We start from the raw sequence: 12,823 nt of genomic DNA on the forward strand, positions 1-12,823 counted from the left end.
ATGGGAAAAAGTTGAGTCAGAACACGTATTTAAGAATTTTTTGAATCAGTGGCCCAAAGGGTGATTCTGGATTAATAAATGTAATGTGCATTTGACAGACTAACAGAGATACAAATGATTCTGTGAAGATTTCATGCAATTATGTAGCGACTGGAGATGCCTTGTGGTCAGAACTTGGTCAGCACTACTTGAAATAAAAAAGCTGGAGACAGCAGCATAGTAACATTACCACCACTGGCATTTTGAAGGTATAATTACAAAGAAATGCAGGCATGTTGTAGTATACTGGGCTCAGACTACACAATATTATTGTCATGATAATCACCAAGTCAGATTAGAGCATTATAGAGACATAAAATCGTCTTTTGCTCCCCAAGCAATCATGCTTGACCCCTTAAAAGATACCAGTGGGTAGGACTTGGCAATTTATGATGCAGGCTGTCTACTCAATTTTACAGTTCTTGAACTGATGTCCTGCGTGACTTGAATTGACCAAAATTGGGCTGGTATTGTGCAGTCTGAACCTGGCAACAGATAAACAGGATATACTGCAATTTATATCCTTTTTCTCCAGCAAAGTGGAGCCCTTTATATTGAGATTTGTTTGGAGAGAGAGGAAAAGAAGATCTTATACCCTGATGCAGTTTTGGAGGGAAAAAAAGTGTCAATGACTTCTTAGTTCTTAGATAACTGCAATCAGCAGGTCATACATAACTGATCCACCTCGAACTGCAATTACTTACGTTCTTGAAAAAGTGAGCCTGTGGCAGTCATTTAGAAATGCTGGTTAAAATCTGTTTCTGTATAGCAGAGTGAGTGCATGAAAGTGAGAAGCGGTCCAGCTGGTTGTTTAAAAGGTCCATGTGAAAAGGGGCCTAATCGAATAGTCCATCTATCAATTAGAGAAAATGAAATCAACCTGTCAGCAGACACAATGATGGTGAGAAACTCCCAAAACAGACCAGAGACAAAGAGACTTTGTTGCATAGCCACACACACCAGCAATACACCCATCGGAATATAAAACATGAGAGAACTGAAATCAAAATGGTGGAGATGAGAGAAGCAAAGGGAGCAGCAGAGGGGAAAGTTGAATTAACACTAGCAAGCACACACACACGCCTGCACTTCAGGGGGAGCAGGACATTTGAATCGTCTGCTGCTCTGAGGACTCCCGTCAAAGAGTAGAGACCCAGGCAGCCATATGTCCTCTCTTTTGCCTCTGCAGTCCACCACCCTGCCCCAGGACATCCCTGTGCATGTAAGCACACACTTAGACACAGCCTCTCTCTCTATTACACACACACACAAAAGCTAATTGGGCAAAACAATCTGGATCATGCTCACTCCTGCTTTACCAAAGCATGCTCTTGCATGTCTTTTTATGCAAAAATCCACATTTGTGCAGCGGTAACATGAGAGGATGTGCAGCAGCAATGCAGCGTTAAAATACCAACTGTCAGTCACCCGTTCCTCTATTTCATGTCTGCACCACAGCCAAAGACATACACGAGCTGCAAACGAAATATCCAAGACTTTGTCAGCAGAGTATTACTCTGTATTTTGGACACTGTTTTGGACCATTTGCATGGAGTCAGGTGCCAGAACATGCGATCAGAGCAAACTGTCGAATACCTCAGCTCGCTTTTGTGTGTGTTCAGTGTGTTGAGATTTATTTATTTTTTGTCCTGCAATTGTCAAACCACTCACTTGCAGTTCAGATTGCATGCACAGTCCTACTCAGCACGCTTCTTCCACACATAGAGGCTATGTGTGAACAATGCACCTATCCTGACACCTGAGTTGAGTCACAAACAAACAGCAAACATCCCACTCCTTTGACTAAGGGGCAATCCCTTATACTATTAAAAGAACAAAGTAAAAGGGTGAGAGTAAAACCATAATAGGATTTGCCCGGTGCTCAATAATTAGGGCTTCTGTTTGGGGAATACCACCGAGAGACACTCCCCCCACATTCACACGACTCTTAGAAGAAGCACGTAACAGCGGGTCTTTGACCGGTTAGGGTGCAGAAAATCCAACAGCGGCTGCTCCGTTACAGCATCCCGGGCAGGCATGCTGTTCAAATCATCCCGGCATGGGAGCGAGGAGAGGAAAGCCTCCCCGTCTGCCTCTTCATTCACCACTCCCCCTCCCTCCTTACCTTGGATCTGACGGTTGCCACGGCACCAGATTCCTAAGCAGTGGCCATGTCAGAAGAGATGATGAGGGGAAGTGGTGTGAAAATGTCCTTCCACCCAGGTGTCTGCCCCTTCTCTCTTTCTCCTCCTTCTCTTCCTCTTCTTCCTCTTCTCTCTCCTCTCCTCTCGCCTGCTCCACAGCAAAGCGTGAGAGAGCTGATGAAGGGGACGGCAGCAACAGCAGCAGAAGAAGCAGCAGCAGCGTCAGTCTCTAAATCTCACACACAAATACACATGCACACACACACAAACACACACACACGCTCACGCTCCTTTTAATTAGCTTGTTCCAACAACCAGCGATGACTAATAAATCAAGTGGCAGAAATCACCTCCTGTGCTCCGCTGATCGGATGAGGAGACACAGAGGACAGGGAGAGAGTGCAAGCACATGTGTTCGAGGAAGTAAGAGTGTGTGTGAGAGAGAGACAGTGATCTAGAGCATGAGAGAGGGGGAGAGAGAGAGAGAGAAGGAGAGAGAGGAAGGGAGGGCATGCATTGTGTGTCAGCTCATTTGTATTCAAAGCTTGTTTTGCCTCTCCATCCCTCCCCTTCTCTCTCTCCCTCCATCCATCCATCTCTTCCTTTATCTAACTCCCTCCATCCATTCTTGGTTTCTCTTCTTTTCCCCTTTTACTGTTCTGTCCTTTGTGCATTCACGTAAAGGACACAAACTTGACCGGAACATCAGAGGAAAGAGGGGTCAAGGAATTCCACAGATTTAAAAAAATGGGATGGAAGTGGAAAGGAAGGTTTCTCATGTGTGTGTGTGTGTGTGTGGAGGGGGGGGGGGGGGTGTTTGTTTGTTTATAAGGTTTCACAGCTGCATGCCTCCAGCAAAGCACACTCTGGATGTGGGTTAATGATACATGGCTGGCTATTGATCTAGGTCAGAGCTGGTAGCCGAGAGCCAGGCTGGACACTAGTGCACGTTTACCCCAGAGGTGAATGAAAGTTTGCTGTTATGCAGAGAAAAAAAATACAGAAATGCAATACAAGCTTGGCAAAATGTTTTTAGCAATCAGTATTTCATGTAGATTTTAAAGAAACAGACAATAAAACAGCAAAACAAGCATCTGACGGCCCCTTCTTCATAAAGCCCACCAGTTCTGAAGCAATGCTTCTCTGTAAAGGGTCAGGACAATGCCATACTGACAGCTGAAGACAGGAGCAGCAGTGGCAATGTAATGAAGAGAGTTGCAGAGAACTCTCATCGCTTTTGGATGAGACAGAAATATCTTAAAATTTCCCAAAATAAAAAACATATTGTTGTTATTAGCAGCAAATGAATGCCAAGAAAACAAATTTCCAGAGCCATTTCTTTGGCATTCGCTACTCAAATGCAACAAATATAATAAGCGTCATAGGCACCATAACAAAAAAATACAAGCTTTCTTGTTGGTAGTGTCCAAAACAGCTGTTTCTGTATAATATGAATGAGAGAGCTGGTGGGTCTTCAAGAATAAAAATATGTTTTGGGGGAATAAGTATAGCTGGTCCCCTTTAAGTCACTGGATGAGCATTAAAAATCTCAGATCTGATTACCTTTTGCTAGAAGCTTCAAAAGTCAGGTTTTTTCACTCTTTTGTCCACTTAGACATTAATAGGATGTTGGTGTCTGCAGCTCAGAGGTGCAAAAGGAATCAAGGTTGCTCTTGGTTGAGGTCTTAGGTCTTTTTGTGTGGTAGGCTCCTAGTGGCTTCCGCTATGCCCAGTCTTCATTAATATAGCATTACCTTTGGGGCATTAACAGCCCGCAGGCTTATTTTATGCACACAGCTCCTGACCTATTTTAGGATTGACAATCCATCAAAAAAAGAGGCGAAGAACACCAGTAACCCAATGGTGATTTAGTTTCTCGTGCTGGTGAAACTGTTAGCATTGTAAGTAAGTAAGAATAAAGGCCACAAATGGGCATGGACTAATCAAATAACCTTCCTGTTGTGCAATTATTTACCTACAAGTAGATGTGGAAATCAAATCTAACAGTTTGTGAAATTCATCACTATTCTCTGTCATTCTTTTCAAATTACCTCATCACTGGGTTTCACTTCCCCTCCTCCAGTGCTGAGTGCACTGTCCTGACTTGTAGGGGTCTCAGTGGGATTGTCATAGTGGTAGATGAGATATGGGCTGAGCATCTTAGAAATGAGAAATCTGCCTGTTATGGGGCCATTATGGTTTACAGCAGGTTGGATGCCTGTCCCATGGGTCTACTCTCCTCCCGCCCATATACCCTGCTCCCTTTCTCTTTGTCCAACCCCCTCTCTGACTGCTTTCACCCACGCCAAGCTTACAGTGGAAACCCCACAAACTAATGCTAATATATATTGTAATATATCTATATCACTAAGCACTTCTGGATGGATGCAAACTGCATTTCGTTGCCCTGTACCTGTGCATGTGCAATGACAATAAAGTTGAATTCTATTCTATTCTATTCTAAACTATGTCCATGACTGATGGAGAGAGAAGTCTGAGAAGGTGAAGGATAGAGAAGGGCAAAAGAAAGAAGAGGAAAGGCCAAAAACGAAAGAGGTCCAGACCTCAAGGAGAATTGACTGAGCTGTTTCTGTGTATGAATTGGGTGTTTCCATGGAAACCATTGCAATCAGAACCATACACAGGAAAACGCACATTTAGTCATTGGAATCAGGTTTGATGTAGGATACTGTATGCACATTTACTTATTCATGCGCACTGCAGTTAGAATCCAGTAAAGCGTCTGGAGTTTATATGTGTGCTACTTGCCTGCATTCATATGTCTTACTGCTGCAACCAATTAGCTATGTAAGCATTATGGTAATTTAAAGTATCAAAGTCTGGTGGTAAAAGTTAAGTCAATGCAGAAATAAAAAACAAACAAACAAACAAAACTGCAGTTCCACAAATAGCCACTTGAGGCTAACTCAAAAATAGAATTAATTCCCACTAACTCCCATGTTAAAATGTCCATTGTTACAGCAGAATTAAAAATGTTTACAGCTTGATTTTGGTCCCTTGCCAGAATTTTATTGCTGTGTTGTGGTTAATATTATATTATTATTTTGTCTTAAAGTTATACATGACTGAAGATGGCTGTGACTGCTTTGTTAGGCTGCTAGCTGTAGGCCTTACCTCAGCTAATCTGAATGACTGAACTAGACCTCTTGATTGTGGTTGTTGTGTTGGGTTGAATTTTAGATTCTTTTCAACACAATTATCAAAGAAGTGTTACAGCCTGGTTTGAAGTTTGTGTTTCAGTTTTGGTAACTGGATTTCTGGTATTTCATTAGCAGTTACTTAGCTGTAATTAGCGGATTAGCAGCAGGGTTGCTAGCTTTAGCTGATAACTAACCTTTCTATCTTCTTGTCGAATTGCAACACTTCAGAATTCAATAAACCAAGATGGAAACAATAAAATGCCAAACACAAGGCTTGAAATTTATTTTCAGTAGGTGAAGTGACAGTAGCTACATCCATCTTCTTAGTAATGGATAAACACCATCTGTTTTTGCATCTATCCAACCAGTCAATCTATTACTTGTAGCTAGCTGTTGCAGTCATTTATCCTTTATCATTTTTTTTATACAAATGACTCACTTACTAAATACCATAGTGGCTCTGCGGTGTTTCAATAAGACATTATATAATAATGCTGGAGACTTTGATGAGTTTGTGTAGTAAAAAAGAAGCTACTGTAATTTCACTAACAAGGTAATAAGAAGTTGGGCTTAATACGTTTAAAACAACAGAGGTGTGAAACTTGCATTCTGACAAGATTGTTCTTAATGTTTTGTTTTATACTTATAAAGATAATATAATATATTTATATTTTCTCTGCACATATGACAGTGGTATGAATGTCTACAAGAAAATAATTCAAAGGATACAAATGGCTTTTTTCATACAAGACAACCATGCTTAAAGTATCCAGCCACATACTGGGGAAAAGTGGGGCACATCAGTAGGCTACATAACATTAATAACTCATTTTACACCCATCATTTAAACATAAATGAATAGAGACAAACATTATCCCTCTATTACCACAAACATCATCCTGCACAGCTCCCCAAACATCAACTCACCAGCACAGAAGCCCCCAAATACCTCCTTGTATCATTATGCCAAGAGCTCCAGCTGTGGTCGAGAAGGGAAATTCATTAATCAGCCTTAGAACAAAGGACCACATTCCTCCGCTATCCCCCCTTTGTCTGTTCATCCCACTTGATCCTGTGCTAATTCTTCCAGTAAAACTGAGAAAAAAGCTCTAATTTTGTTTCTCAGTCTTGAACCAGACCAGTTAGATCACATCTGTATATTAATTATTTTGAATATGGCAACTTTGACAGTCTGTAAGTCTAAACACATGAATAAATAGTAGATATCATTCTGGTGCATAGTTTGATTTGTGCTTGGTAATGTACATTTATCTTAAACACAGCTGGACAAACATAAGGAAGTACAGTATTTAGCAGCTGTTCCAATATTTGTAAAAAAGTATCCAGAAGAATTAAACTGAATTAACCACTCATCATGCAGTAGATTTGTGGCATGTTTAGCAGCTCAAGTGTTGACACACAGATACTGAGTGGCTTCTTCAAGAGTCTTCTTTAAATTATATGAAGGATTTCCCTTAAAATAATCATTTCATACCATAGCCTCTTATCAGAGGTTTTACCATGGAACTGTATGGCTTCTTGTTAGTCATAAGAAATGTCCCATTGCCTGAAAAAAAAAACGCCATTAGTGACAAACCATCAACACTACAGCATGCTTCTGCAAATATCAAGGTGGGGCCTACAGCAGGTGTTCCTTCCTTTTCACAGTGATTGGAAAATAAATTCCATCTCATGCGATTTGATTTCTTGAGCTGCGGTCGGCTATTATCACCCCCACCTCTTTACACAGGATCAACTGAAGTGGTCCCTTGTTCATGTCGGAATGCTATAAACCCCTCGGGCACAGAGGGAAATGATGCATGTTATTGTGAACACACCAGATGGGGTCCCGAAGCAGAGAACGTGAAGGTAGAGCAGCAATCTTTCTATAATGAGATGTAAATGGAGGCAACTCCAAGCTAGGGATAGTGACAGGCTCATTTTAATGGATAACAGTGCAAAGTAATGTAAGTGACAGGTAGCAAACCTGCATGAAAATAAATCACATTTGTTAAATTATGCTCAGCACACAGCTCCTCTCAGAATCTAACCTATTATTAGTCCCACCAGTCAACATTAAAGTCTCTAAAATCAATATTTTTAACAATAACATTGTTTCAGAAGACTGTATGTGATGTGAAATGAGTCACGAACCCCATAATTATCATCTACCTTTGTTGTTTTCCTTAGTGCCACAGCTTTTTATAAGCACATCTATAACACTGCTTGAAAAATACTTGGAAAATCTATTGTAAATCCCTTTCCTATACCAAAAACTACAAAAGGCTAAGATCCTAATTTACATTAATTTACTTAATGTAATCTTAATCTTAAATACTGTAGATTCAGCATCATTTACACATTATTCTTCTTTTATTCTGTGTACATTTTAGATTGAAATCTGTCCGTTTTGCTCGTGTAAGTTGTATGTGACACATGAAGGAGAAAGTAACACCTCATTTGCAGGGGGATGATGAAATTAACATAATATCTATGCAAATCAAAATAATTAGGATTATATAATAGACAATAATTTTTTTTAAGTATAAATGTTAATAATCACTGCATGTTTGATGAGTTTTGTTTAGATCGGCCCACCTGTTAAGGAGGAGATAGGGTATGTACAGACATATGCATATATATGTATAGTGGGCAGCACGGTGGTTAGCACTGTTGCCGCACAGCTAGAAGGTCCTGAGTTCAATTCCATCATCAGGCCAGGGTCTTTCTGTGTGGAGTTTGCATGTTCTCCCCGTGTTTGCGTGGGTTCACTCCGGGTACTCCGGCTTCTTCCCACTGTCCAAAGACATGCAACTTGTGGGGATAGGTTAATTGGATAATCCAAATTGCCACTAGGTGTGAATGTGTGAGGGAATGAGAGTGCGAATGGTTGCCTGTCCCTGTGTGTTGGCCCTGCGACAGACTGGCGACCTGTCCAGGGTGTATCCAGCCCCATGACAGCTGGGATAGGCTCCAGCACCCCCCGCGACCCTGAAAAGGATAAGCGGAAGCAAATGGATGGATGGATCATTATAGTAACGTTATATGTTATAGTAATATATCCAAACTAATATTTGTTTGGAAGAAAAAAGAATAGCTAATGTACTAGTGATGTATTTATGCAAAGGATGTGGAATATAAATTATTTTATATAAACATTTCAGCATATCCTATAAATAAAATGAAAATAAAACAACAGTCTGCATCTAAAGTAGCTGTTTCATATGCAATTCAAAACATGTAGTAAACAAGAAGTCATTCATGCATGATTTGCAATGAATCCTCAGCGGACACATCACTAACAACAAAGAGCTCAGTCCATGGCAGGAAACAGGAATGATATGACCCAAGCGTTAAGGAGACAAATAGCTATAGTCAGGTTGCTTTTATTAAAAGTGGTGGCTGAAGTCCAGGCACTCGACCACCCATCATCATCACTGTCATCATCCTTATCCCTGCTGCCACCAGTTCCTCTCTGACTTCCTCACTGCCACTTTTCCAAATGCTTCCTCGCCCGATGTCAAAGTCAATAATCCATCAGTTGTGAAATAGGATGCTAAAATACTCAAAATATCAAACATTACAGTCACACAAGAGACTGAAGAAGTCAATTAGATGAGTGACGAAACGTTTTACCTACTGAAAACTTTACATCCAGATGAACAGAATCAACTTCTAGGGTTTTGCTTAACTTCTATTTACAGCTTAGATACAGTTGGATCCAGAAACAAAACTGGAAAAAATGTAATTGTTTGTCTGTTATTTTTTGAAATTTAAAGAAACCCCATGAAAAAAAAAAATGTGTGTGTGTATATATATATATATATATATATATATATATATATATATATATATATATATATATATATATATATATATATATATAAATGTGTGATTGGGTGCATTTAGTGCATTTAGTTTTATGTGTTTATATGCGTTTCAGATTCTGAAAGCAGAGAGAGACGCAGAGTGAAGCGCTGAGGGTCTGATGGTGTTAACAAATCCAGATTGGAGCCCAAGGCTGGTGAGACTTGCGATAAGACACCCACATGCTGAAGCAGAGCGCCTCATTAGGTAGGACATACAACGGTGGGGGCGGAGGACCAAGAGAGGATGGGTGGGAGGACGAGAGAGATGAAGGGAATAGTTGTTCACACTCCATCTGGGTAGAATCTTTAAAAATGCTCCTGCGGTGTCGGGACTTTGCACTGGCAGTTCAAAGTGTTGGTGACATCGTAGATGGGTGGAGGGTTACATAAAACCATAAAATTCTCCGAATGTGAGTCCTACTGATAGTGAAAAGATCTGCACTATCAGACTTGAACTGCCCACAGCTTTTTAATTTGTAATGATGACTGGCTACAGCTGGCCGGGCAAGTGCACATAGGGGTTATTAGGCCAAGATGTCAAGCAGAGGTAGTAGCAGACTTCATGGGGCGAGAGTAGTAGTAGAAGTGAGGTTATACTGTATATAGCAAGTCTGAGTTTCTTGTCCTTAAAATTTGCATGCAACCCTTTGTGCTTGATAGTTTTGAATATCTGGGAATAGTTCAGCTGGACAGCTTTGTGAAGCTATTTCATCGTCTAGAATGTGTAAAAAGAAGAGTATGTGTGAGTACGTGAGAAAGAAAAAAGCAGGCAAACCTCCAGAACTCTTTTTTTTTGGCTTCTTGGCAAGATTTTACTACTCTGCTGGAGGAATCAGAGACATAAGCTCAGGGCTGTCTCTTTTGCTATTATGTCCAAACGTAACTACATCATGTCAACACAGAAACACAGACAAAAAGCCATCAAGCACAACAGTCAGTGTCGTCAAATATCAGTTAAAATGCACTAAGTAAATACGGCCACTGTCAATATAATATTAGTGTAGCAGATTTCAGACAACTGAAAGTTTGCCAAAAACATCAAATTAATTGGGGTAATTTTGCTATGGGATCTGGGAGGCTGTTAGGGGTACTAACAGTTTTCTTTGACAAAATGCACTCTGAATGTTAAAGGGTCATATTTGGCACAGACAAGAGACTCCCTAAAGTACAGAGTCCATCCAAGAAAAACCTTAAACATCTAACAAGTAAAGAATTTTGAATGAAGGAGTAGTCCAAATTTCTGCCACTCAGTCCCGGAGATTTGTGGCTAACTATGTAAAATACCATTCAAAAATTCATTTTCTTAAAAGCTTATCCAGCCAGGGTTAAGAGGGGCACTTGGCACCAGGCAGGAGAAAGGATACATGCTGGACAAGTCACTTTCAGCCAAAATATGAGATCATCTCATCCAAGTGCCTCCATAGTTTGGCACTACTTTTGGTCACCCAGCAATATAGGCAAAGAAGAAGGGATGAATGATTCCACACAGCCAGATATATACAGAGACTCCTTTATGCATTAATGAGTGTTGTTCAACAATAAATAAACACGTCGTAGTGGGTTTCTGTCCATCATGGTGACATTCTGCCATCCACTCCATCATCACCTCTTCTTCACCTCGCTTGGCTCTAATGTGTGATTTTCTGGGATGAGAAAGCTGACTGTTTCTCACACAGTGACATCGATGAATCACTCAGCTTTGCAGCCAGCTCTAACCTTAAAGGCCCTCCCTCACCTGTTTCAGTTCTGCCCTAGCTTAAACTCTGTCTGTCCATCATGACGATTAAAGTGGTTTATGGAGATCCATGCTGACAAGCTGGGGGAAAAAACGAGTCCTGCGTTGCTGGAGCCTGGAAGGTAGAACTCAGAATACTGAGTTTCTTACTTTGAGTTAGCTTTGTGAACATGATGGAGGGACACAGACGGGTAACTCTTCAGGTAACTCCTTTCTGACTTACCATAGACCACTATGAAATATATGTCTCTTCCACTTAATCCCCCCATCACCACCACCACCTTTCAAGCTGCTTTTCAAAACCACCATCTATAGTAACAACAGTCTTGTCTCATCTCACCCTTTGCATAATTTATTAGGGGCTCTGTCCCTCAGACCCATTACTGTCTTATCAGGTGACCCAGTTATGGGGGGAAAGCCTGCATCACAGATATGATCAGTCTGGAGACCATAAATCTTCACATTGGAACGCTGCCCAGTCGGTAGGATGCTGAATGTGCAACCAGAGCCCAGAAAAGCTGGTGCAATAGTGGATAGTATTTAAGAAACAATAAATCTACCAGATAACGTTTATTTTTGTAACTGTAGAAATTAACTGATTGTAGAATAACACATTGCTGTATAACCAGTGTGGCATGATCCAGGTAAAGATAACATATCAAGAGTTTTTGAACCACTACTGGTTTTGGTCCTTATACATTTTAAGGTGTTTAAGGTTTTAAGGTGGTTTATACTGCAGTCGCACTAGAGTAAACAAAAAAAATTAACATTAATTTCTTATATTCAGGGTCCTGCCAGAAGCTCATAGAATTAAAAGCTTTTTTGGGGAAATTCCTCCACAAATAGTCACTAATACTGCAGACGGACATAGGTGCTCAGCAGTGTTGCTTTTATATAAGAATATAACCAGAATACAGACCTTTGATTTAAGTCACCTTGAAGAGCTACGCTTATTCACAGGCAACTGTGGCAATCTACTACAGCTGTCAATCTGTTTATGTTCATCATTTGAATTCTAGAATTTTACATTTATAAATTATTATAACCACAATTTCAAAAAGTTGGGACCCTGTGCAAAATGCAAATAATAATTAATATAGATTTGAAAAAACTTATAAATCCATATTTCATTCAAAGTATATCATAGAAAAGACACCAACGTTTACCCGCATATTGAATTTGTTTGAAAGACGGTTTGAATAATTGTATACATTGTGAGATTTTAAGTAGATAAAATAGGATTTTGTTTGTAGCTCTGCGTGTCATTTTGGGTTAAAGGTCTCCATCCTAAAAAGGACCAAATAGCGTGTGCTTCCTACCTGCATTTTGTTCAACTCGATCAGCTCTGCAACCTCGTAGAATCTTTTCTTTTCTAAAGCAAGAGTCTAAAAGAAAAAAAATGGGTCACACTCAGAAGGATGTAGCCATTTGTATATTTTATTGATCTCAGGGCCAAGTAGTGGGATCATTTAAGCTTCACGATTAAAAAAGGAAAGAAGGCAGAAATGTAAATGAAGCAGAAATAGGAAATGATTTGAGGATCACAAAGCAGACGGCTATTTAGAGAAAGTGCCTCAGCAGAGGCCAGAAATAGCTTTGTTCCAGCCAAAAATAGTCCTCCTCTCTCCTATTTCTAACTCGTATTGCCTGTTAATGCAAAATAGATTAAGGATTGGCTTTTCTAGAGATTTTTTTTAGTAAGCAGCCGATTTATCATGTGTGGGCCTTAGAACCACAAAACTGTTGCAAGATTTTATATTATATAAAGAATGTTTTAGTGTTGTGGGACTAGCGAAGAAGCCTGGGCAAAAACCTACATTTAAATCCAATTTTGTCCTCAGGCTGCACTGCCCTTGTCTGTCACAGCAGTCAAAA

General features: G+C 40.2%; 1 protein-coding gene across 4 annotated transcripts in view; it reads right to left on the bottom strand.

The window, feature by feature from the left end:
- Positions 1 to 12,823, bottom strand: part of plppr2a (phospholipid phosphatase related 2a) — a 203,943-nt gene that overhangs the window by 84,424 nt on the left and 106,696 nt on the right. For 3 of the 4 annotated variants that reach the window (XM_085403147.1, XM_085403150.1, XM_085403149.1), the window contains exon 1: positions 2,165 to 2,674. The exons of the other annotated variant lie outside the window; for it this stretch is intronic. The gene's annotated coding sequence lies outside the window, so the exon portion shown is untranslated. Of the gene's footprint in view, positions 1 to 2,164; positions 2,675 to 12,823 lie in introns of those variants that run through there. 4 annotated transcript variants of the gene reach the window in all.

The sequence above is a fragment of the Rhamphochromis longiceps genome, linkage group LG4 (genome assembly GCF_057381845.1).
Source record: "Rhamphochromis longiceps isolate RC_006_pf linkage group LG4, R_longiceps_female_GT1.1, whole genome shotgun sequence".
NCBI lineage: Eukaryota > Metazoa > Chordata > Actinopteri > Cichliformes > Cichlidae > Rhamphochromis > Rhamphochromis longiceps.